The following is a 25,085-nucleotide window of genomic DNA, read 5'->3' as shown; positions in this document are numbered from 1 at the left end:
TAACATCCGTTTCCTGGGTTTACTTAAAAAGCCAAATGGGTGCCAACAATACCACACTTGGGAGAACAAACACAGGCCAACTGTGTCACCAGCTAGCAGTCCTCGAGAGACACTTGTGAGCACAGCGCATTTCCTCACTGTGTGTGAGTGACCCCAACACACATGAGAGAGGCTTCAGGGTACCCCACTCAAGCCCCATCCCAGACAGCGGGGCACTCCCAGAGCCTTCTTCCCGGCAGAGCAGACGTGCCAGGTGACTGAAGGGCTGCGAACGGCCTGAGCTGCCCACTAGGGAATTCAGCAGGAAATGTCTCACTCTCTCATTTTACTGACATGCGTCACACACACGTGTATGGACCGGGTGAGGTGAGCGGGGGTGTGCAGAGGCAGGGCGTGAATGCTGAGCTACTCACTGCCTCTGCACCCCTCGCCCGCCTGGCTATGTAAGAAATCATTTAAGACATTCTTTCAAGGGAGCACTGTGGAGCTCCAAACACAATCTCCCAAATGGTAAGTATGCTTTTTGTGGCAGGCTCTAAAGGAGCACCATGGATAAATGTGCTTCTGAGGGAGCGAGAACAAATGTTGTCTCGAGCACCTTGATCTACATTCAAACCTTAAATTGACTCAGCGGACACTCTCTAAGCCCCCAAATGATATGAATCACGATTTAATTGCTGACAGTTAGTTAGCATCCAAACAAGTGCAGCAATAAACTAAGGCGTGCCATTTACCAAGAGCCGATAAATAGACAAATGATTATATGACCAGGCATCACTTTCTTCGGGACCATGATGGCAGAACCAAGGTTACTACTCCGTGTGAAACTTCCACAGGCAGGGCTCCACCCTTTCCTGTTGCAGGTGTCATAAGCCTGCATCTCAGACAATCACAGCGTCCAGAGCTCAAAGTGAGCCCGTTGGTGGCACATGGGGCTGGAGTTTGTGGCAGTCACCGATCATTTCCCGTTGTCTAAATGCACTTTATAGTAGGTTGACCTATTGTTCCTGTTTTAGTGCACTCTTCAAAGAAAAGGTTTTACCTCTGTGAGTAGAAATGTTGAGAAAGGGGTTTTCAACCATGAGCTTCTAAGAGTTACTAGTTCACGGCTGCACAATTTCACAGATTGCTCACAGAACGGAACTTGATCTTTCCGTGCCCGCAGTGCCTGCTGCCAGCGAACGCTGGGCACAGCAGCATCCTGGAGAAACTAAGGCTAAAAGCCAGTTATTTCTCACCCTTTTCCTATTTCTCATTCAGACTTGCAAGCCTGCTGACTTGGGTGGTGGTTTCTAATGAAAACCCTTGACTGTTCGATGGCCACGAGTGCGAGTCTGCTGTAAGCGGGTCACATGAAAATGACCTAGGCCCTCTTCTCCTGTTCTGATTAGGGCATGTGGGGTGTAGAGAGGGCAATTAATCATTCCCATCAACACATATGCGTATTTGCTCTTTTCTAAACTAGTTTTCAAAAGTTTTCGTTTGGGTATGACAGGGATCTAACGCAGTTTTATTTTCCTTGGTGGGCAGCCATTGCCAAAAGCCAAGGTGGAATTTCTCCACCCACAAATCAGTGCATTCTTGTCTAAATAACTGAACATTTTTCTCCTTTCCCAGCTCAGGGACACGCTGTACAGGTACAGTAGCTTCTGGCTGTGAGAAGAGTTCTATGCCCTGAAGAGGTGGCAATAAAGGAGGTTTTTAATAGCATGCTCCTTCAAGGCACTCAGCAACTACCAGTTCAGTACTACTCGCAGAATGCCAGCTAGGCAGATAGCATCTCCGTCAGCGCGCTGCAGCTGAGGAACCAGCAAAGCATGGCCAGATGATGCATCAAGGTCAGGCGAGCTGCTGGGAGGACGACCAGGCTGAGCACTGCCAGTGACTGGATCCCTGGACGTCGCATAGCCTGTGCTCATGCCCAGCTGGTTAGTACTCGAAGGAGCACTTTCTTGTTTACAGGTGAAAACCGAATGGGGCTGGACAGGAGAGAGCAGGAACAGAAAATGTGAGATAAGGCTTGTCTCTGAAATCCGAGCTTCTATGTTCTATGTAAAGCAGCATTCCTGCTATGATCTTTAATTGGTTGATGGGATATGCTAAAGCACCACACTCCCCTTTCTCCCCAAGCCAAGGAGTAATTACCTTTGGGCTCTCATTCTAGAAACATAATGTTTCTTCCATAAGCACGCAAGCAAGTGCCTCATTTTTCTCCTTCTCCCTTGGAGCTACTGATGTTCCCCAAAGAAATGACTTTGTTCAAAATAGCCAAAACAAGGCCTCCTAATATTTTTTCATTAAAAATAATTTTAAATAACTTTTTTACAGCTTCTGGTAGTCTGGATCAGCTTCCAAAAACAGTAATCAAGTTTTGCACAGTATGTCTCGTTCTTTAGGAATTCAGTTCTACTTTAAACTGCTTCACAAAACCCAGAAGTGTGGGTAACACTGGAATACAGACAGCAAGCTCTCACAGTGGGTCTGGACAATGGACTCAGGTGCCTTGTGAGTGCGCCATCTGACCGCATCTACACTGATGGGCAACTTCGAAACCAGGAGATGAAAACCCCATCACAGACAGGAGTCAGCGTCCTTCCACTGTCTAAGATGTGCATGTGACAGTGACGAATACTGTTTTGTAAAGGGGTAATTGGCTGGTGTAATTCTCAGTGAGGGTGAGGGTGAGTCTTCAGGTGTCGTGTCTAGGTGGCATCATTCACCCCCTCACCAACCGCAAGCCGACCGTGGTTCCCACCAGAAGAAGCCTGAAGTGGACTGAGACATCCCCTCCTGTCTGCCCTTGCAAAGGTGTTTCTTTTCTATTCTGGGAGCATGTTCCTTGTGTGGGCCCTTTAATCATCTAGCACTCTACAGCTGTCATTCTAAGGATTCAATTTAAGAAAAAAACATGACGACTCCGAAAGTTAGATTTAAAAAACAACTGCCTCAGTGAAGATTCCATTTAGGTAGAGGTTATTCAAATGCAAAAGGGGCTACTACAAAAAAATCCATTGTATATCCACTCAAAGGGCCATCTTTAGTTTACAGTTGCTAACATTAAAAAATCAATTTATTTTCAAAACTACCTCCATTTATCATTTTTCCTGTCACCCTCAAACGCCTTACCGGGACCCTCACCGACTTTCACTGGAGTCAGTCTGTTGTCCTCAGTAGCAGGAGCAACATGGGGAGTGAGCCCATTTTCTCCCCCTCAGGTTCTATACTACGCTACCTGGGCCTGAACGGCGTCAGGATTCATGGTCCTGCCTGACTGTGGCTGCCTGGTTTTTTTGGATACAGAGTCAAGTTATCCCCAACGTGTAGGAGCTTCCACTCTTACCAGTTTACCAATGAGGAGCTGTCCTACAGGTGTCTGGAAGGGCTCGTGTCAGCCAAAGTGACAAAGAAAGGGAACCATTTGGGGCCAAGTTTAAGGATAGCCATCAGTGTTACAAATGGTACTGCACACAGCAAACTTCCAAACTCAATCAGCCTTAGGAGGAAAGAGAAAGGAGGGTGAGCGTCCTGGTCTTAGAAAGAAATAGGGCGCTCTCTAGAACGGTGGAAGGAAAATACTTTATGCTCCAGTGTCTTTGACTCACTGACCTGTGAAGTCTGACAACAATCTCAATATCACAGAGCAATGGAACTTTAAAATGACATGGAAAAGCACATGCAGCAGTAATGCTAACCCACAATGCCCCCACATAAATACTGCACACCTGGAGGAAAGGGGTGTTTGAGTGAAAGAGACTGGAAAGTCACAGGAAATTCAGCAATTTGTCAATTATCCAAACCATTTTTCTTCTCTTTGCCAAAAGGTAAAACTATCCACAGACGTTTACCTTTTCTCCCAATTATGAAGCTTTGACAATATGACTACGACAATCACTTTACACCATTTAATCGTGACACTATGACATTACGGTCCATTGTCTCTCATTGGGAGACAGAAATGCTGACTCTTGGGAGGGTAAGCAACTTATTCAAGGTTATAAAATAAATCCCTACCTACTTAACACGTGAACCCAGATTCCAAAACCCACTCAGAGAAACTGAGTAGAGCATCTTAAGATCATTTAAGTATTTTATGAATTTATTTAAAATGATCTGTTGTTTAAGTCCCCCAGTGGATCAATTTACTTTAGCTTCACTTTTCAGACCAACAAAGGGATGAATATTTTAAGATAAGCTAACAGACTCTTCCACCATGGTACCCACAGTGGGAAAAGTTGCCATAAGTGAGTGTAAAACAAAAATAACGTGTTACTGTGGCAAGATTTCCAAGAGAGAGTAAAACTTACTTGACATTAATCAATATTTGTTGAATCGTTGCCATAGCAAGTAAGATGAGAGGACAAAGGGACACAGGCTGGGTTGTGACTCATTAATGCTTAACTCATTTTAAGCTGAGGCAGCTCAGAGGAGATAAATTTCTTATCAAATAGCTTTGGTGATTATGGAAGATTCGGGCTCTCCTTCAGCATCTTATGTATTGTCTTCTGTATAGATAACTTTATCATTTTAAATCTCCCAATAAATGTTCTCTGTGTTAAAATAAAGAATAAGCTAGAGGCTAGGAAATTCTTAACTTTAATACCAAATACAAAGCTAGTCATCACATTACCCAAATCTTAGGACCTCCCTCCTTTTATGAACTGAAGACTTACAGCTCCCAGAAAATCAAGAAACCAATAGTGAGAATAATCAAAGATGCAAACTATGGATGAGGGGGAAAAAGTTAATCCCCACTGATGTAAAGGTGAACAAAGAAGTTTGATTAAGAAAGTCAATGGTTACTTCAAGCACCGTCAAAACTTTATAATGACTTGAGTGATGAAGAACACAGAATGAGGCTTTTCAGTATACTTCTGGAACTAAAATAGTCCAAACAACGTGACATTTTAGACAACTTCTTTCATGTTTAACAACACAGGTTTTTCTTTTTAATCTCAGAAGGATTAGAACACAAGCCACTTCTCTGTCTTAAAAAAATGTATTGTGCCCATTTTAGCTAAGAAAAATGGCAGACAACACTTGGATCTGAGTGGGGTTAGCAATAACCAAGAAATTCCCAGCATATGAGATGTGGCACTGGCCATAAACGTGACTCGAGGCCCTGAGCAGGGCAGGTTATTAATGTACTCATTAGCTGGGGCGTTAGATTAATAGTGTCCCATGCTCTCAGAAGAACTATTGTTGTCTTTAGAAACGAATGACAGCAGGCGTCGGCTAGGACATCTAAGACCTGTGCTCTGTACAAATCCCTGTTAATTCAAACACACGGCCACTTTCTAACTGACAGCAATGGCACCAATACATTGCCTGGAATTCAGTTTGAATAGATTTTAACTATTACAAAAAAAAAGAAAGGTAGGGTACAATACTCTCCATCTGGCACAGCTACCTGGGAATGCCTTGAAAATGGAAGGGGCTGGATGAAAACTGACCGCGCAGTCAGCCAGTGGTGACGCCCTCAGCTGCCTCGCTGCCATCCGTCTCACAGCCTCCAAAACAGTCTTTCTGAAAATCGGATTTCTACCACGACACGCTCCAGTGTAACAGCACACAATGGCCCACAAAAGATGTCAGCTTCATCCGTGTGCCTTCCACACCGGTGTGACCTGGCTCTGTGGGCCTGGGGGGCCCCGGACCCCATTCTGACGCTTACTCCCTGCTTTCACAGAATGCAGCACAGCCACCTGGTGCCTACCTGGTTCTCTCGGCGCTCACTGTCCCCACCGCCTCACCCGGCACCCTTTGCCTGAAGGCTTTCTTGGGAGGCCAGAGCCCACAAGGCCCGTGTGTGTGGAAAGTTGAACACTCTGGAGAGTTGGCGTCGCGTGGGGGCAGCTCCCACCCAGGGTAGCGGGAGTCAGGAGCAGCTGCGTGGCACATCCCCCGCCGTTTCCCACGGCTCTCGCAAGGGGCCAGGGCTCAGGTTCTCACCGACATAACCTGCTAGAAAATGCTCTCCACCGCCGTTCTCACCTGCCTGGGTCGCGTCCCACTCCACCCTCCGTGCCTCCTCCAGACGCTCTGCCTGTACTCAACTCCTTGTCTCCGTGGGTGCCTAGGGAGGCCCCACCTGAGACAGGCACTTTCCACAGGCTGCTCCCACTCCCAGAGATGCTCCCCCTTCCTTCATGTCCACCTGAGAACTCTTAAAACTCCCTCCAGGAAGCACTTCTCCAACTCGAGTGTCATGCAAATCACCAGAACTTCTGACGTGGTGGGTCCAGAGAGGACCTGTCCTCAGCTCCAAACGGCTTCCAGGAGGAACAATCCTGTGGTCTGCAAAGCACACCTGAGCAGCCAATGTCCCAGACGCCCCTCCCACTGTACAAGTCTGGCCCCAACTGCCTCATTTCTGAACTGGTGGTGAACTCGCCTCTTTTCCTGTGACCTACACTGTGTGGTAACCCCTTGTTTCCAGACCTGTCCCTCCCATGAGTTGCCGCTTTAACACAATGGTGGGCTTTTCTTCTGTGGACCCACAGGACTAGCACGTTGCCTGATGAATGCCCCACACCCGGTGAGTGCTGTGAGCCGACAGAACTAATGAGCATATTATAACGTCAAGGCAGGCCTCACCAAAATGTCTATATGGACACCCGTCGCACCCTGCGACATTCAACGGACTCAGTCAGGTGTGTTTTAAACCCGAGTTACATCCATCCTTCAGCTCTCCAGTTTGTTTTCTATTTAAGTCACAGACTTCAGCACTTCTGAACAATGGAACAGGCTGGAGGGTCTCTCTGCTAGGGAAGACTAAGAGACGTGAAAACATCTGCCAGAGTGACTCCGTTCCTGCATCTCTAGGACAGGGATGAAGCAGGACCCACCGAGCCTTCCTATGTCCCCCCGGGGACCTGTGGGTGAGTGCTGGCAGGTGAGTCCTCCCTGGGCTGCAGGAGGCGGCCTGGATGGAGAGGCAGGACACAAGAGAGGAGTCACAGAACATCGCAGGACCCTCTCCTTCACCCGCTGTAAACTGCTCGCAAATGCCACAGTCCTCAGTCTCGGGACCCAACTCCAGGCTCATTCCAGCTGCTTCCTCCTTCAGGAAAAGTCAGTGTGCAGCGGTGAAACTAAATCTTTCGAGGGAATAGCCTATAGGTGTCCTTAGAGGGACAGCTAATGGAAATAGTATCTGCTCTTTCTACTTTAAGATGCAAGAACAGAAACGAGGGTGTTTTCAGCGTATCAAGTTCTGAACAGATAATAGCCCTGATAATACACCGAAGGCAAGTGAAATGTGAAGCCCACGTCGCGTCTGCTGGAAGCTGGCTCCTCTCTCCTTCCTACCTCCCCAACCATTAGAAGCCAACCTTGAGAAAGATGCCCTTATGACAAGGATAACGGACTGAATAGCCTTGACATGTTAAGGCTAACTGGACCAGAACGCGAATCCTATTTTGTACTTTATCTGCAACCACTAAACTATACTAGGTCCAGGTTTCCCATCGGGCTAGTCAAGTCCTACAGCACAGGAATCATGTTACTCTTTTTATCCCAGAACACTGCGTGACCTACGGTAGGTATTCAGTTATCGCTGCTGAGTGAGCGCATCAATGAGCGGCTGAGTCAATGAATGATTGATGGCCACGCCATAATTTTAAAATCACACCGAGCAGTAGATTAAAGCTTCACAGGTCCAGAGAGCTAGTCAGTTTCTCAAAGACTCTAGTAGTTCAAATGGGTATATTTAAAATTATAACTACAATGAGGTACTTCAAACCTGCTAAGATGGCTAGAAACAGACACAATACAGGGCGGGTGTGGATGTGGAGAGTGGGAACACTCATGCAGGACTGCTGGGAATGTAAATGGCGTGTCCATCTCGGAAAACAGCTCAGCAGTTTCTTAAAAGGTTAAACATAAACTTACCATCGCTCAGCAATTCACTGTCAGGCATGTACTCAGGAGAGATGAGGACGTGTGTTCCCTCAAAGACCTACACGCAACTGTTTACAGCAGCAGTGTTTACAGCAGCCACAACTGGGGACAAGTCCGTGTCCATCACTGGTGATGGGAGATGCCAAGGACAGCACGTCCACACAGTGAGGTGCTACTCGGCAGCAAGGACAGCCTGCTACTGACAGGCGCTACATCCACGAAATCGAGAAAACACTTTCTTAACAGAACCGCTCGCTACTTGGCATTTTTCTCATCCTGAGAATTTCCTTAGAATGCTGTACCCACTGAACACCTCCTCCCACACAATCTTGTTGTTTGTAGCTCTCATTTTACCCCTTAAAGACAAAAATACTTATAGTCTATGATCAATATTTAAGTAAGTTTACCATGACGTGTTGTCACATTGGAGTCCAGCTCCGGAATTTCTGTGCCCTGCCTTCATTCACCAGCTATGAAGGTTAACCGACATGCCAAATGAACTGAGTTACAGGATGCCTGGATGGCTGGTGACACAGTACGTCTGTCAGGGGGTGTCTGGGAGGGCCCCTGGGAGGGATTCGCATTTGAATCTGCAGGCGGAACACAGAGGACGGCCCTCATCCACTGTGAGTGGGCCTCATCCAGCCTCTCGGGATCCTGAATGGAACAAAAATAGAAGGAGTGAAGGTCTGCTCTCTGCTTGAGCTGGGACACCCATCTGCTGCTGCTCTCGCACATTGGGGGTCCTGGGTCTCAGCCTTCGGACCAAACTGAGCCTTATACCACTGGCTTGTCAGTGGTTCTTGGTCAATGAATTTATTGCTTATTTTGATTTACACCCCTGGGTACACAGTTTTCTCTTCAGCTACGAACTTGTGCCTTTTCTCTTAGCCATTCTTTTCAATCACTCCTTTTGGCCCCTCTATTAGAATTTTGGAAACTTCCAGTCTATTCTCCCTTTCTCTTCATTTCTCTTTTACATCTTTTGACTTTTTGTTTCTCTTTGCAGGATGTTGGACAAGTCCACTGGTGCCTCTGAAGACATTAATTCATTGTTTGATGACAGTCTACTGTTAACCTCTTCAACTGCATTTTTTATTTTAATGATTAAATGCTTTTTCCATTTCCAGTTCTAAGTGGGTTATTTTTGTAACCAAGTATTCTTGTTGACAATATTTGTTTCCTAATATCTTTCTCTCATTTAAATGGAAGTTACATGTTCAGTTTATTTTTCAACACCCTAAATAATAATATAGTTGGGCTGGCCAAGTGGCACGTTGGTTAGGAGTTGGCTTGGGACACCAGCTCTGAGCAGCAGGGCCCCGGTTCGGATCCCACATTAGGGCCAGTGATGCCGCACCCTCTACAGCTAAGATGGTGAACAACAGCTCGACCTGGAGCTGGGCTGCCGTGAGTCGCCGGCGATGGCATAGGCTGCAGTGGGGCTGTTCGGCAGCTGACGTGAGCTGTGGTGAGCTGCCGTGAGCCGCTGCCCAATGGCCAGCGAGCGACTGCCTCATCCAGGAAGAGCGCAATGATAATACCAACATAGGGCAGTGAAGCAACATCTTCCACAACTAGACTAAAGAACAGAAGGACAGCAACTTGTCTGTTCCCCTTCCCCGATTCTCCAACGCTGTTCCCCTCCCTCAATTCCCCAATAAAATCTTTAAAAAATATATAGTTGTTCTATAATTTTACATTTGTGATTACCATTACTTTTGTTAGCTGTTTCCTTAATATTAGATTTCTCCATGTATTCTGGAGGCTCAGTTTCAGTGGGAGTTTGTTGTTTTGCTCTGTCGCCCAATGTGTCCAGCATGTTGCACTGGCCACCACCCAAAACTCCGTCCTTAATCCAGAACCAGGTCTCACACAGGCCATTCGGAGTCACTGCCTTGAACGAGTTGGCGAGACTGTAAATCCGGTCCCAGAGCAGCTTGTGGCTGGCTCAGTTCTTGTGCCGCCCAAGGCTGTGTCTCTGGCCTCTCGCCTTCCCCGCTCCAGGTGTCCTGTCACTCTGGAGGGGAGCCCCCACCCGGATCCCAGCTGCAACACATGAGCCAGGCTCCAGGTCCCTGCATTGCAAGAGGCCGTTTAGTTCCCATCCCCCCAGAGAAACCCAGTGCCTAGCCACCACTGTTTGACGTAGACTCAGCCCAGCAAGCAACAGTCACCAACTTCTGTCTCTACTTTGAATTTTTATTTCATTTCTGGTCCACAGTGATCGTTCTCATGTTTTTGAGTTCAGTTCTAAGCAAAGAGCTTCAGGAAGACCAGCGTTGTGAAAATACATTGGGGAATTATCACTACCAGGAAGAAATATGAAAAGGGCTATCTGTGGAGGAAAGAGAGAAAACCCTGGCAGCACAGGGTGAAAGCCCAAGACAGAAACACTAAGGAAGGTAAGCTAAGGAGTAGAGCCTCTCAAGGATGAGCACTGATAAACAGGCCATATTTTAAAGTCCAATTAAGACAAAATTGAACTGTTTCCACAGAACATGTTAACAAAGAAGTCACTGTTGACTTCCATCAGAGCAGTTTCAGAAGACGGAGAGACCAGTGTAGGCAAATACATCAGAAACGGGAAACTCCGTGCACCAACATTGGCGGGAATGCCAACGATGCAGCTACTATTAAAACCAGTGTGTCAGCTCCTCACAAACTCAAAACTACAATTACCGGATAACACAGCAATTTCACTTCTGGGTATACAATCAAAGATACTGAAAATAGGATCTCAAAGAGTTATGTGCACATCCGCACTCACAGCAGTATTATTCACAGCAGCTAAAAGGTGGAAGCAACCCCATCATCCATGCATGGATGACTGATAACAATGGGGTCTGCGCATACAATGGGATGCCGTCCTGGAGAAGAAAGCACATTCTGACACACACTGCAATGGATGAGCCTTGAGAGGATTACCCCAGGTGAAATATGCAAGACACAGAAAGACAAATACTGTATGATTCCACTCAGGAGGCAGAGTAGTCAAATTCATAGACACACAAAGCAGACTGGGGGCTGCCAATGGGCACAGGGAGGGGAGAACGGAGGGGTGCTGATGGGGATAGAATTCTGCACAGTGAAAGGAGTTCTGGAGCTCAACCGCACAACGTGACAGCACTTAACATACTAACCTGTACACTTAAAATGGGTAAGGTGATAAAGTAGATGTTATGTATACTTTACTATGATTAAAAATAAAAATAAATCAGAATAAAAAAGAATGAAGAAGCCTAATGCCAGACAGCAGAAGACTGAGGAGTAGTAAAGCGAGATGGAAATTAGAGATAGTGTGTGAAAATCTATTCTTTCAAAAATTGTGGTAGAGGGACAGTTTCTGAGCATAAATGCACTGGAGAAAAACGCCAAGATGAACAAATCTGAACACCTAAAATTTAGCACGTTTGAAGGTCAAAACCTCAGATGAATAAAGAGGCAAAACCCAAATGAAGAAAAATATTTGTTTAGAAAAACGACTTTAAAAATTACTTAAACAGCTAATAACAATGGGTACCACGTCCAGATAGATGCTATGTGCCAGGCACCGCTGTCAACATGACGTCCGTTTTCTCTAAGTACCCTCACAGCTACGCTAGGACATGATAATCACTACCCCATTCTGAAGGTGAGAACTCGGGCACCCAGTCACTCTGTGAGTTGCACCCTGGTGCCCACAGCAAGTGGCAGAGCCCGCGTGAGGCTTGGCAAATCAACCCTAGTGAGCCTGTGTTTTAAGCACTGAGCTCTGTTAAGAACAGGTACACTCTCGAGGAAAGGAAAGAGACGAAGGAGTCCTGCAGTAGGTAATGCTCTAGGGAAGCAAGGAACTGTCACCGGTCACCAAAGAAGTACAAATTAACGTGGTGCCACTGTTGCCTTGCAAGTCGACAGAGATTTCTTCTGGGTACGACACTCAGTGAGCACAAGGTGACAAGGAGACAGACTGCTGACCATACTGAGAAAGGTTGGAAAACTGATGAGGCACCAGTTGCGAGGCAAATGGACACAGCAGAGGAGGTGGGGAGAACCTCTGTAGACAGGACTGTCTCTGAAGACTTCCCCGAGGAAACCTTCTGGCTTCTGACAGGAAACTTGAATGGGGAAAAGGTGCTAGCCTTAAGAACTTCTGGACTCCCCAGACCAGGAGTGAGCTAGAGCTGGGAAGGCTGAGGGATGGAAAGAAGTCGGGGAGGCTCTGACCTAGCAAATGAGGGGAAGAGTAGAGAAGACGAGAGCAGAGGGGTGGGCAGAAGTAAAGTTTAAGTGAAGCGTCTGGACTTTATTCTGTGTGACAAGCTACTGGGGATGGAAAATGGGTGACACAATTATCTTCCTGGAAATGTTTCCCGAAATCGGCTCCCACCCCAATCCCTGACAAGGATCCCCCATCACGGCGAGAATCACAGCGAGTATGGGGGCGCTAACCCAGGGCCAGACAAGCCCTCCCGCCCGGAAAGGCCTCTCCCAGGCATCAATATAAGTCTTTGCATTTCAGTAACAGAAACGGGTTCATTTTACTTTCAGAAATCCCTACTATGATGCAAATACTAGAAGATCATAATAAGCTATTAAAGTCTAAGCACATTAGTGTGGGTTAACCTGTCAGTTTGCATCACCTGAAGGAAGAACAGATGAGTCTGGGAGTGGGAGAAATGTGGAAGGTGAAACTCCTTCATAATGGCAGCCCCTCCCCTGAATGCCCCTGTGGGGGAGCTCAGGCAGTGGGCGTGTTGGTCCTGGGGCACAGAGACACCTGGGCAGGTGAAGAGGACCCAGGCAGCAGGCAGGAAGGCACTGAGGACAAACCTGAAACACCTGCGTGAGGAGGGTCTAAAAAGCAGGACCAGGCCTCGGTAGGAACCACTCACACGCTAAGTGCCACCTTCTCTTCCCGGCGGCCCACATGGCAGCAGCAGCAGAAGTCGGACTTCGAGGAGACGAGGATCTTTCATGTCACCTATCTGGTGGGTGCAGGGGAAACCATCACTTTCCCACCACTTGTAACTTGGATACGATATTCAGTCGACTGCTAGCTCTAACATCCAAACAATGAGAGCAGAAGGGCAGCACAGCTACAGAGGGATGTTCTCAGGAAGCTCTGCCGGATTTCCGTCTGTGGGCACGGATTTAAAGACACGCTGCTGAAGATTTCAGTAGCACTAAACTCACATCGACTTACAAATCTGAGGACTTTCCCTAAAAGACTTAAATTCTCATGTTTTGTTCAGGTCGTCCTTCAGAGACTGTTGATAATAGGTGACATCTTCCTCTGACGTTCCCAACAAAAGAAACCGGAAAACCTAAATGTCTTTTGGGTTTTGTTTGGTTTTCTTAAAACTGGAAAATTGGCCCTAGACTTCCTATGTGCTTGCTTTATCGCTGCCGTTTCACTGTCAACTCCTCAAGGACAGGAGCTGTTTCTGTTTACGGCTCCCTGGAGCACACACTGGACACTCATTAAATGCTGCTGACTGACTGGTTGGCTGACACCACACAGAAACAGAGCACAATAATTGCCACCGACCTTCCGGAGAAGGGTTTAGGAGACATGACACTGACGTTTCACACTGCTGACATCCACCCCACACTGTCCACAGATGAAACAGAAATTCTATCTTCAGGGTGGCTCCACAAACCCCAAATAACATTCTGACTGGGTTTCAGAATTTTTTTATTTTTAATGGTTTCTCAGCTTGTCATGGCCAGCAAGCAGTGTATTGACCTGGATAAAATGTGGCCGAATTTAGACCTGATAGATGGATGTGAATGTTGTTAAATATTTGATGTTTCGTCTCCAAATTTCAAAGGCAGGCACTTTCTCCAGAGTCTGTGTAGCCGTCTCCCTCTGCTTTCCCACGTGAGCTCACAGGACCCCTGTGGGTTTATCTTGTCCTGGGCATTTCAGCATCACTGAAGAGGGATATGCGTGCAACGCTACGGCCAAGCCTAGTTCTCGTTTGTGTGTTTGATAACCAGGACAATCAGTGCCATTTCTTTTCTATTTCTGTATCTTTTACTCTGCAGATATTTCATGATTATGAGTAATAATGACAAAGTCTTATCTGATTATATTTAGATCCACTCATATCTGAAATGATGCTGCTAACTGCGGTGCCCATTTGTCTTTCTTGCTCAGTGATGATAAAACTGTTGACTGAAAGCCAGCATGCAGGAATGCTAACCTTGTGAACCATCTGAGTGCCATCAATACCAAGGACCCTCCTCACTGACAGGGGAGTGCTGGGGGCAAGGACTTCCCCAGTGGCATTTCCTAGCGAGCAGCCAGGAACAGCTACAAGGAATCAGGTCGTGCGAGTCCTGGGAGGAGCGCATGTGGGCCTGGCTCCCACAGGCAGCTGAAGTTCCTATTTAATATCCTTGTTCTGAAGGAACGCTAGTTCTTCAGAAAGTCACTCCATCACAAAGCCGAAGTCTGACTCAGATGTGGGAGCTGGTTGCTAGGGGCAACCTCGACTGAAAAGAGAAGAGGCTCTGTCTAACCCCCCCCCCCTCGCCTCCCCTGCAAGTCTCAGAGAAGGTGCAGCAAGCTTTGGCTTTCCTGCTGGGAGAAGCATTCATTCCTTCCTCCTCTGAGAGGGAACAAATGACTCCATCTGATAGTAAGAGGACCCCGTGGGAGTTCACACTGTTGACATCAAGTGGGACTGTGATCTTTGCCTTTTGGGGGCAAGAAGCCATCAGCAGGAATGCAAAGGACATCTCAGGCCTTCCTGGAAAATGAGACGGCTAGAAAACAACCCAGCTCTCTCTTTTGTTTGCATCTCTCCCCCTCCCAATGGACAGCCCGTGTGCTGCCGAGCAGGGGAGTATAAGGAGCTGGGAAGGGCTGCCCTCTCTGACAGACACTGTGGGCACGTGGTGGGCGGGGGTCAGGAACCAGATGAACCAGATGAACAAGATGTCCCACTCTGCCTTCATGGAACTTCCAGGGGAGAAGGGAATCACTTCTCAGGGTCCTATCACCTAACTTCCTAAGCTCCTCCGTTAAACCCAGGCAGGTTTGCTGAAGAAAACTGTTCAAGCCCAGATCTGAAGGATGAGAAGCAAAGGGCAGAAACAAGAGAGGAGGGTTTTTAAGATCACGGCACATGTGAAGGGTCACAAAGTCGGAAAAAACTTTGAGGCACTTTTGACATCAAACGACCCTGACGCTGATTCTTTCTTGGAGACACCTATTCCCCCAGCACAACCTCCTGAAATATTCTAAGCACTTTACAAAGATTAGCTCATTTAATATGCACAGAAAATCTATGAGATAAGGACTATCTATCATCATTTTTTAAATGGGGAAACCAAGGCACAGAAGGCTTGGGCAGCTTGCTCCAGGCCACACACCCGCCAACACAGAAGCAGGTGTCCACACCTGTGCAGTCCGTTCCAGACTGCTCTCACCACTGTGACAATCTCTCCATCTACTGCCAAGCTGAGAAACCATAGCAAGTTCATGCCTAAGCCTACAAATCAGGATTCCATGGAGGAGTGACTCAAATGGTTAAGGACTACGAATAAAGTACCTATCACGCTTATTTTTAAAGACAGTTCTACCAATGAAGTCACTTGTCAGGCGTCTGGGTCCCAAAGCCTGATGCTGTGTGCATCCCACACATGAGCTTACCGTACGCATTCTCAGGGAAACACCACCAGGAATGAGGCATTGTCATCCTCACTTCACAGATTTAAAAAAACCAAGGTTCAGATGGATTAAGGAACCTACCAATGATTACACTTTGGTGAGTAGCAGACTGGGAATCAAACCTGATTGTTTTTGGTATTAAAATCTGTGTTTCTTTTTCTATTAGAGTCAGTTACAAACTAATCAAGGAAGTTCATATGATACTTAGACCTCTAAGAGTGGCCACTGCACTTTATAGATTCTGAAAAATAGACATCTTTTAAGACTGTTAACTACCAAACCTTGCTCATCTTTGAAGGTATAGGGATGATGCAAGCAAGATAAATTTCCTGCTATTCGGACTTCAATTCATATAGGAGTCCAGGCTTTTGAAATTCAGAATTTAGTAGTCCCACAAAAAAGGGAACCTGCACGAGTAAGGGTGGAAATCCTATCTAAGGAATTAGGAAAAATAAACAGAAGGTCTTAAAGGAAGAGAATCTGCAAATAAACCTAAGGACTGTAGACGGTGATCTGAGCTCAAGGGAAGGAAGTAAATCCAGAGGGCGAGGAATTAGTGTCCTCGCATCAATCAGAAGAGGCATATTTAAAACCCTCAGAAGTGAGAAAGGCAATAGCTATTAAGATCGCAGGAGGGCCGGCCGAGTGGCGCGATGGTTAAGAGCTGGCTTGGGACGCCAGAGGGCCCCGGTTCGGATCCCACATATGAGGGCCAGTGACACTGCCCTCTACAGCTAAGATGCTGAGCAACAGCTCAACCTGGAGCTGGGCTGCCATGAGTCGCTGGCGACGGCGTAGGCTGCAGCCCCTGTGGCAGTGGGTTGCTGTGGGCTACCGTGTGTAGCCAGCAGCCAGCGTAAGTGGCGAGCGGCCGTCCAGAAGCCGGCGACTGATCTGCCTCGCCCGGGAAGAGCGCAATGATGGTGCCAACTTGGGCCAGTGAAGCAACGTCCTCCACAACTAGACTGAAGAACAAAAGGACAGCAACTTGTCTGTCCCCCTTCCCCTAATTCCCCAGCATTGTTCCCATCCCTCCAATTCCCCAATAAAAATCTTTAAAAAAAAAAAAGATCGCAGGAGATAGGGCCTATACATAAACTCTAAAAAATTAGAAATAATTAGAAAATAGAAATAAAAATCTTGTAGAAAAATTATTTTAATATTTCTTTTTATTTCTAGAAATTTAAAAATGTATTAACCTGGACCTTAAAGCTATCAAAAGGCCTATCTAGTTTTCAAAAAGATTTATATATGTTTCAAAAAGACAAGAAAGTACTCACAACTATGTTTTCAAAGGTAAGTGACCTAAGAAACGAGAAGAAAAATTTTTCCCTTATTTACACTGGGAAAATTAAGCCTCTTTTTTACAAATTGTATTTGACCTTGCTTGCAGTGCACAACATTCTGACCCACAACTGACCCGTAATTTTCAAGACACATGCACTAATTTCTTCTAGGTTGATCTTGCACCGACCTTAAGCAAACCACAACAAATCTCAACAACTGTTATCCTATGCGCTTTCTCTAATAAAAGTGCAGTTAATTTAGAAATCACGAATCCACACATTAAAAATTTTCAAACATAATGTCTAAACAACTAATGGGTCAAAGAAGAAATCGTAATAAAAGTCATAAAATACTAGAGTGACGTCAACAAGATGGCAGAGTGGGAAGCCCAGGGCCTTCCTTATCTCCACAAACACATCGATTCATCAACAATTCAGGCGAACTCCCTTTATGAGAAATCCTGAATTTCTATTTGAAAGGCTACCCCACCCCAGGCAAACACAGACCCAGGCTTACCAGAGCTGGGCAGAACCCCTATGTGTGGCCCAGTGCCTCATCACCAGGAAGAGACCCGCTAGCTCCAGCTTCTCCCAGCTGAGGGAAAGAAAAGTTGGATCATGTGCCCACATGGGGAAAGGAAAGTCTTCAATAAAAGGTGTTTAAAAACCTGGATATCCACATGCAAAACAATGAAATTGCACACTTAACTTACATCATACATAAAAATCAACTCAAAATGGATTAAGGACTTAAACATAAGACCTGAAACCATAAAACTCCTAGAAGAAAACATAGGGGGGAAGCTTCCTAACATTGGTCTTGGCAGTGAATTCATGGATATGACATCGATAAATACAGAAGACAAAAGCAAAAATAGACAAAACAAAGAAACGGAAAAAAACCCCACCAACCTATAAAGCCTCTGTAGAGCACAGAAAACAAGCATCAGCGTGAAAAGGCCTTCTACAAAATGGGAGAAAATATTCGCAAACCATATTTTGATATGGGGTTAACATCCGAAATATACTTGTTTTAAGGAATTCCTGTAACTCAACAGCAAAAATTCCCACTAGTAAACCAATATTTAAATGGGCTAAAGACTTGGATACATTTATCCACAGAAGACATACAGATGGCAAACAGGTATATAACAGAAATGCTCAACATCACTAATTGTCATGGAAAAACAAATCAAAATGTAATGTTAGAAAGTTGATTAATGTGTAATTCACCATGTGAATGGATTATAGCAAAAAAGTATCATATGATTATTTCGACTGATGCAGAAACAGCTCTCAGTGAAATTCTGTATCTATATATTTTTTAAAAAACACATTAATCATCAGGGAAAGTGAGAGGAAGCCAAGCACGTCACCCACCCAGTTGCAGACGACATTCGGTGTGCACAAGGTCTGGCGCAACTGTGGACTGTTCCAGGCGAGAAACCTGGCATCGTGTCATCTCAGTGCACAGGCACCTGCCTCGCCCCTTGGCAAGCCCGCTCCCAGGTATGCGCCCTGGAGAAACTCTTGAACAAATGCACCAGGATACTTACTGCAGTGTGTTTAGTAAGAGCCATAAGAACAAGAAGCCCACCACTACATTCATAAACTGGAGGATAAGTAAGATTCTGCAATACACTGCAGAAGTAAAACAAGTGAATCAGAGCCCCACACATCAAAGCAGATCAGTCTCGGGGACACAGTGCTGTGTGAAATAGGCAAACAACAGACGAGTAATTACAGTGACTCCATTTACATAAATACTGAAAACATACAACATCTAATGGTACCAACATAAAGCAGAGGTGTTCAGTTGAAGAAGGGCACACAGGAAAATTCAAATGTACTGATAATGTTCTATTTCTTAAACTGGTTGCAGATACCCAGATATTTACTTTGTTACCATTCTTTTCATCTTCCTCAAGTGTTATTAACATTTCTTATATCTATGTGATACTCAGAAGTCAATTACAATACATCACATGAGAAAAGGAAGGATGTCCATTTTCCCCCTGTTCTAACGGGATATAATCCCAAGTCAGTATCAGAAAGCTGATGCTGAGATTTTCGTCTTCAGAACAAGTGGCTGCTGAAGAGTCCAGTTCTGCACATCAGTGTGCTGCATTAAGATGAGATGGCTGCAGAGTTTGCACAATTTACTGTCCTTTGAAGATCAATGTGCTACTTAACCACTTTGTTGAGGGACAAAAAGATGCTCAAGCAATAGTCTGCAGATCCCCAAAGGCCCTTCCTGTCGGGGTCACTTCTGCTAATGTTTCTATTTTATGTAACTCCTTCTGTGCAAATGTATTTATCATGTTTTCTTCTCTATCCTCAATGCTCAAGGACATAACTGGTGAAATGGGGTAATTCATCTTCAAATCAACATACAATCCTAAAAAATAATCTGAAAATATCGCAGTAGTCTCATATTTTCATGTTGATGGCTGATTTTGTGCCTCCCATATTTTTGCAGAGCAATCTTTATTTCTTCTTTTTAACTTAAAAATTTTTTCAATTATAGTTGACATTCAATATTACCTTATATTAGTTTCAGGTTATAGCATAGTGGTTAGACATTTATATAACTTACGAAGTGATCCTCCTGACTAGTCTAATACCCACCTGGCACCACACAGAGTTATTACAACATTATTGACTATATTCCCTATGCTTTACTTTACATCCCGTAACTGTTTTGTAACTGCCAATTTGTAATTCTTACTCTCTTCCCCTTCTTAACCCCGCCCCCCAACTCCCCTCCCCTCTGGCAACCATCAGTTTGCAAATAAATATTTAGATGTGCGACACATGAACATAGAATGAGGCCAGAGACGACACGGAAGCAGCCACATCTACACACCCAAGCACATGAATGAGCGGATCACAAGACAAGCATGGTTATCTGAACAAAGGCCGTTTGATTAGAGTGGCCTAGGTGTGTGGATACAAAGGGAGCCATAGCCTTTGGAACAATGTAGCATCTTCACGGGGCCTGACCCACTCTTGGCAGGAACTCATCAGCATCGTGCTGATTTGCAGAATGGGACTTCCCCACAGACAGCAGTAGAGCTTAGTGTCTGAAAACCTGTCTCAACCACCAATGCGAAGGTTGGGGTTTTATGCTGTCACACCTACAAACTCCAGAAGTCAGTGTATGTCAACAGAACTTCCTTCCTGTGAGGGGTTGTCCACTCTCAGGTCACAGAGACGACACTGAGCCAGCCTGCCTGCCATTTGCAGGGTTCAGTGAAGCCTCCAGTACAAGTGGCCCAGCTCCTGCACAGTCGGTACGGCCGCAGACTAGCATACACACCTACAACCTGGAAAGCAGTTCCCCAGGCAGACTTTCCCCACAGCTGGCCAGTTTTCACTCAAGCCTTTTACAGGTCTATAAACAAAAGGCTAATAAGTCTGAGAATGTGGCTCTTGGACACTCGTGCAGTTTGCATTTTTCCTGCTCTTCTTTGGGGATCCTGCTGAGCCAGGAATAGCTGGGAGCACCAGGTAATGAACGCGCCGCTGTCTGTAGCACACGGCTGGAACCAAGTGTCCCTCACCAAGACCAGGGTACAGGGCTATCACCTCCACTCTGAAAGACAGCTGAGTGTCTAGTTTCCAGCAGAAATTCAGACAATTTTACAGAATCCAGAACCCCAAACTTCTGGTATGAAATGAGCCCAATCACTGGTAAGGTCAGTGTTTCATTTCCCTTCTTCCATGTCCTCTGAATAAAAAGTGCAATACTGAAAGCTATATAATGAAATATGGTTATTTTTAAAAACCTATGAAGCAGGTATTTGGGTGAAATGCCTCTTTTTCCACTGTTTGTTACTAAGTTATTGTTTTCCCTGTAACAAAAACAAGAAAAAAACCTAGAAATCAGGAAAACCGGAAGTCAGTCTCAACCCAGCCACTCTCTCTGACCTTGACCTTGACCTTCAGTGGGTTACTGGCTTCTCTTCATAGAAAAGGTCCCTCTTTCATCAGGCTGGTGAACCAAAGTCCAACATCAATGACTTTTATGTGAGTTCCCCTCCAATCAGGGATAACCGTTCAGTAACCTGAAAGAGTTGCTGGGAACACTCTTATGATCATACAGCGTGCACGTTACAATGCACAAGAAAAGCTATTACACATGTCAATTACATAATGTGATTTTTACCTGACATTTCTAAACTCTGACCCCACATAAACTAGTTGTTTATAATTAGTATGAGGATTAAAGGCTTGGCTTTGAAATATTTAGAAAATCTTCAAAATAACGAAAAACAGCAATGCCCAATCTTTACTGAATCCCTAATTCAGGATGAATACTGTTCTAAGTGTTTTATGTGTATCAACTCTTAATCTTAATTTAAGAGTTATCTTAATCTTAATTTATTCCTCTTAATCTTTTTAATAACTACCATTATGATCCCCATTTTATAGATGAGAAAACTGGAATACAGAAATTTAAATAGGATCGGCCGAGTGGCTCAGCTGGTTAAGAGCTCGCTTGGGACGCCAGCTCTGAGCAGCAAGGCCTCGGTTCGGATCCCACATGAGGGCCAGTGATGCTGCGCCCTCTACAGCTAAAATGATGAACAACAGCTCGACCTGGAGCTGGGCTGCTGTGAGTTGCCAGGGACAGCGTAGGCTGCAGTGGGTCTGCAGTGGGGCTGCAATGGGCTGCCGGGAGCTACGTGAGCAGCCGACCAATGACTGGCGACCGATCTGCCTCACCCGGGAAGAGCATAATGATAATACCAACATGGGCCAGTGAAGCGATATCCTCCACAACTAGACTGAAGAACAAAAACAGCAATTTGTCTACCTGTGTGTTCCCCTTCCCCGATTCCCCAACGCTGTTCCCCTCCCCCCCAATTCCCCAATAAAATCTTTAAAAAAGAAAAAAGAAATTCAAATAACTCAAGTCATAAAACTATAAAGAGATGAGTCAGAATTAAACCCTGTTTGCTATTCTAAGAGCATCTAGCACTGTTATCCCTAATGGGTAAGAACTGTAAGTATTTATGTTCCTTAAAATGGCAATTCAGTGGCATTTCAATATGGTTTGCAGAACGCTGGCTTGGCAGGTGGCTGTGTTGGCCCATATGGAAATATCTTTGAGATGATTTGTGCCCCACGTGTTTAAACAGACTGCCCTTCACTGCACTCCCGCCCGCCCCACCCAGCACACTACCCCTCTTCTCCACTCACCTTCCTGAGGTCAGCAGCTTCCTCCACATTGATAAGGCATTGGCTAGGAAGCTCCAGTTCTAAGGCCAATGATCCGGCAGAGTACTGGTCAGCGTCTGGAGAATTTCCGGAAGCCCATGCGCCGAGTGGGGTCACATGAGGCTGGTCCTGGGGTCCCTGCAGGGAAGCGTGTGCTGTGCCCTGTTTCACTGGGCAGCTCTGACACTACTCAGAATGCAAGGGGTCTGCAGCCCCACAACCTCCTGAAGCCATCGTGGAGATCACCCTCTCAGTTTCTGTTCTGTGTGTGAGGAAATAGAGGCAAAAAGATACATGGCTTCTCTGGCATATCCAAACTATTCAGTCATGGCTGAGTATTTGCTCAGCCAATTACTAACATCACTTAGGTTGTGCACGATGCTAGTCCTCGCAGGGTCCAGGTGTCTCCATCTTGGATATGAGGCGTCAAAGGCTGACAGAGCGGGGATTGAGGCACATCGCAGACCCCAGGCCCCGCCTGTCCCCATGGCTGTTCCCGAGGGAAGGAAGGCGCGCTGGCAGGGATCTGAGTGTCACTTACAACCTCTCAGCTTCCTAGTGCTGGCAGGTACATGTCCATGCCAGCCCAAACCAGATGACGAATGTGGCAACACACCCCATGCTCAAATACTCTCAAATAAATGCAATCTGCTAGTTTTGGCCCACTTTTTACATGGGTGCATTTACCAGAGGGTTTTTACCTGAATATTTCTACATTGCATAGGGCAAAAAACCAGAAAAAATAATGGTAGAATAAAGACTGGAATTCATCTGTCCTCTTTGCCATTCCCTGAACACATCGATTTTAGGAATTCTGTGACCCTGGGGACTGTGTAGTATCTCCACTTCACAAAGAAAACAAGTCCCAATAACGTCAGGTCTATCCTGGGTGTTGGTAGAAACTAAGTCAATGCAGTTCTTGAGAGTCACGGAATTAGAGACAACCGCAGTTCTACACCCACCAGCTTGGTGACCGCCCGCCCTGCCCTTATCAGAGTAACTGATACTGTCATGTCTCCAAGGGCTGTGAGGGCTCCACACACAGCTGAGGATGCAACAGCCCTGGGGGGGTGGGGGGTAGGGACCATGACTCAGCAGCTCTGTGTCTGGCATCACGGGAAGCTGTGGTCCCCTCCGCAGCGTGAGGGTCTGGCAAGACGGGACAGAGTGCAGCCGAGAGCCATCGCCATGACCAAAGGGCTGAGACACAGAGCGGGGGGCAGGGGGGAGGCCAGGAGCCAGGGCTCCTCGTCCAGGAGCAGGAACAGTCTTTGGGGACTGAGTGACTGTCCTCAGGACTCACTGAGGCGCTCCCGACCAGCTGCTTTCCATCCATCACCATAGAGACCACAACTGAAGTAAATGCATTTAAAGGCCTATGAAACTTCAAATAAGCAAATGCAGGACCTTTTCAAGATGCGAGAGTGGCTGACAACAGTTGTTACTCGTCTATTCCCTTTTGAAGAGCTTCTTAGAGCAGTCATCTCTTCTAGACGGATTACATTTAATTTAGTTTTTCCTAAGTCTGGGTTTCGGACTAAATTAGTTATTTTTTGCAAGGGTCATGGAAAGCCACAGATGGTGTCAGAACGATATACTGGAGCTCTGTAAGACCCCGGACTGGATAGCAGCTGATGCTCCTTGTAGCTTCGAGTTTCAGCAGGGAACTCTGAGATGCCTGTACAGAAGGAGCTCTGTGTCCTGAGGGTCATGCTACCTTCTCCAGGTTTCTCTGACTACGACACCAGGCTGGAGCCCTCAGCTGCCACTGTCCTGCTCCTATAGACACCAGAAGCCCACAGCTGACATGCGCATGCTGCTCGGACAGCAAAAGGGTGTGCAAAAGTAAACTCATGTGCAAGCAAATAGAGGTCAATATTGCTGACTTTTCAACTCACAACTCCTCTCTCGCGAGGTTCTCCGGGAGGCCCATGTTCTCCATTCACCATTTCCAAGGGAAGGGAGTGCTCTTCCAAGAAGCCCTTATTAGGCTTTCCAGGTTTAACAGCTCGGCTGAGCATTACATTAAAAGTTCCCTTACAAAGTTCCAGGATCTGTGCTAGTACTTTAAATAGCTACATTATCCCATGTAACTCTCTTCAAACCCACACACGCATCCCTGTAACGTACTTTTTTTTTTTCATGAGCAAACTAAAGTTCTCAGTGGCCTAAGTTGGTGGCAAGTGGTGGAGCTAAGCCTCAAACTCAGGTCTGTTTGAGTCCAGAAGGACCACTACACACACAGAAACACACTGAAAATGGAAACTCGATCCAACGGCAGGCAGGCAGGCAGGAAGGCAGGCGGGGTTCTGGGAGGAAGTAGAATGCAGCCTCACCACTGCCCTCACTCAAAGTCTGGCTGAGAGAAGGGCACTTTTTTTCCTTCTGTGACATTCTGACAGAAGTGGTAACATGCTTTTAATCCCCTGCAGGATCCCGAGTGCTGAGCTGAGTCAACGGGTCACCACCATAGGTGATTATGTCTGTGGAGTGACTAAGTGGAAGGTCAGCTGTCTGAAAACTGCAGTCCACCCTCTCCTCCAGATTCTGACAATGCTCCCAGCTAAGAGACACTGGGAAGGCAGTGGGGACCTAGATGATGCACGGGTCCCCGAGAACTGCTGGTACAGGATTCTGCTGTGGGATGGGGCCATTCGTCTGGTGAAGGACACCACAGAATTGGTGAAGACACGATGCTGCATTCCACTGTGCCTTTTCTTTTTAGAACTTGTGGGAGAAATGGCCAGAATGAGTTTGCTTTTCCTAAGAAACTGTTGTGCCTTAACTTTGGATCTTTTCACACTGTCTGCCCGAAGGCTTAGAGTCACATCTCTGATCGACCTGAAGCAAAAGTATAAGTTCCTGGCACATATTTCTGTAGTAGCCTAAATCCTGACTTCAATTTAAACTCTACTCTTGTTCTCCATTTGCCTAATTTTCCTCAACCACGTTTACTTTCTATGTTGTGCCATTTATTTCATTATTCAACAAATCTTGAGTAGGACTATCTATGT

This window comes from Hipposideros armiger, unplaced genomic scaffold (genome assembly GCF_001890085.2).
Source record: "Hipposideros armiger isolate ML-2016 unplaced genomic scaffold, ASM189008v1 scaffold_163, whole genome shotgun sequence".
NCBI classification, from domain to species: Eukaryota; Metazoa; Chordata; class Mammalia; order Chiroptera; family Hipposideridae; genus Hipposideros; species Hipposideros armiger.
Note: the sequence above shows the minus strand (reverse complement) of the source record.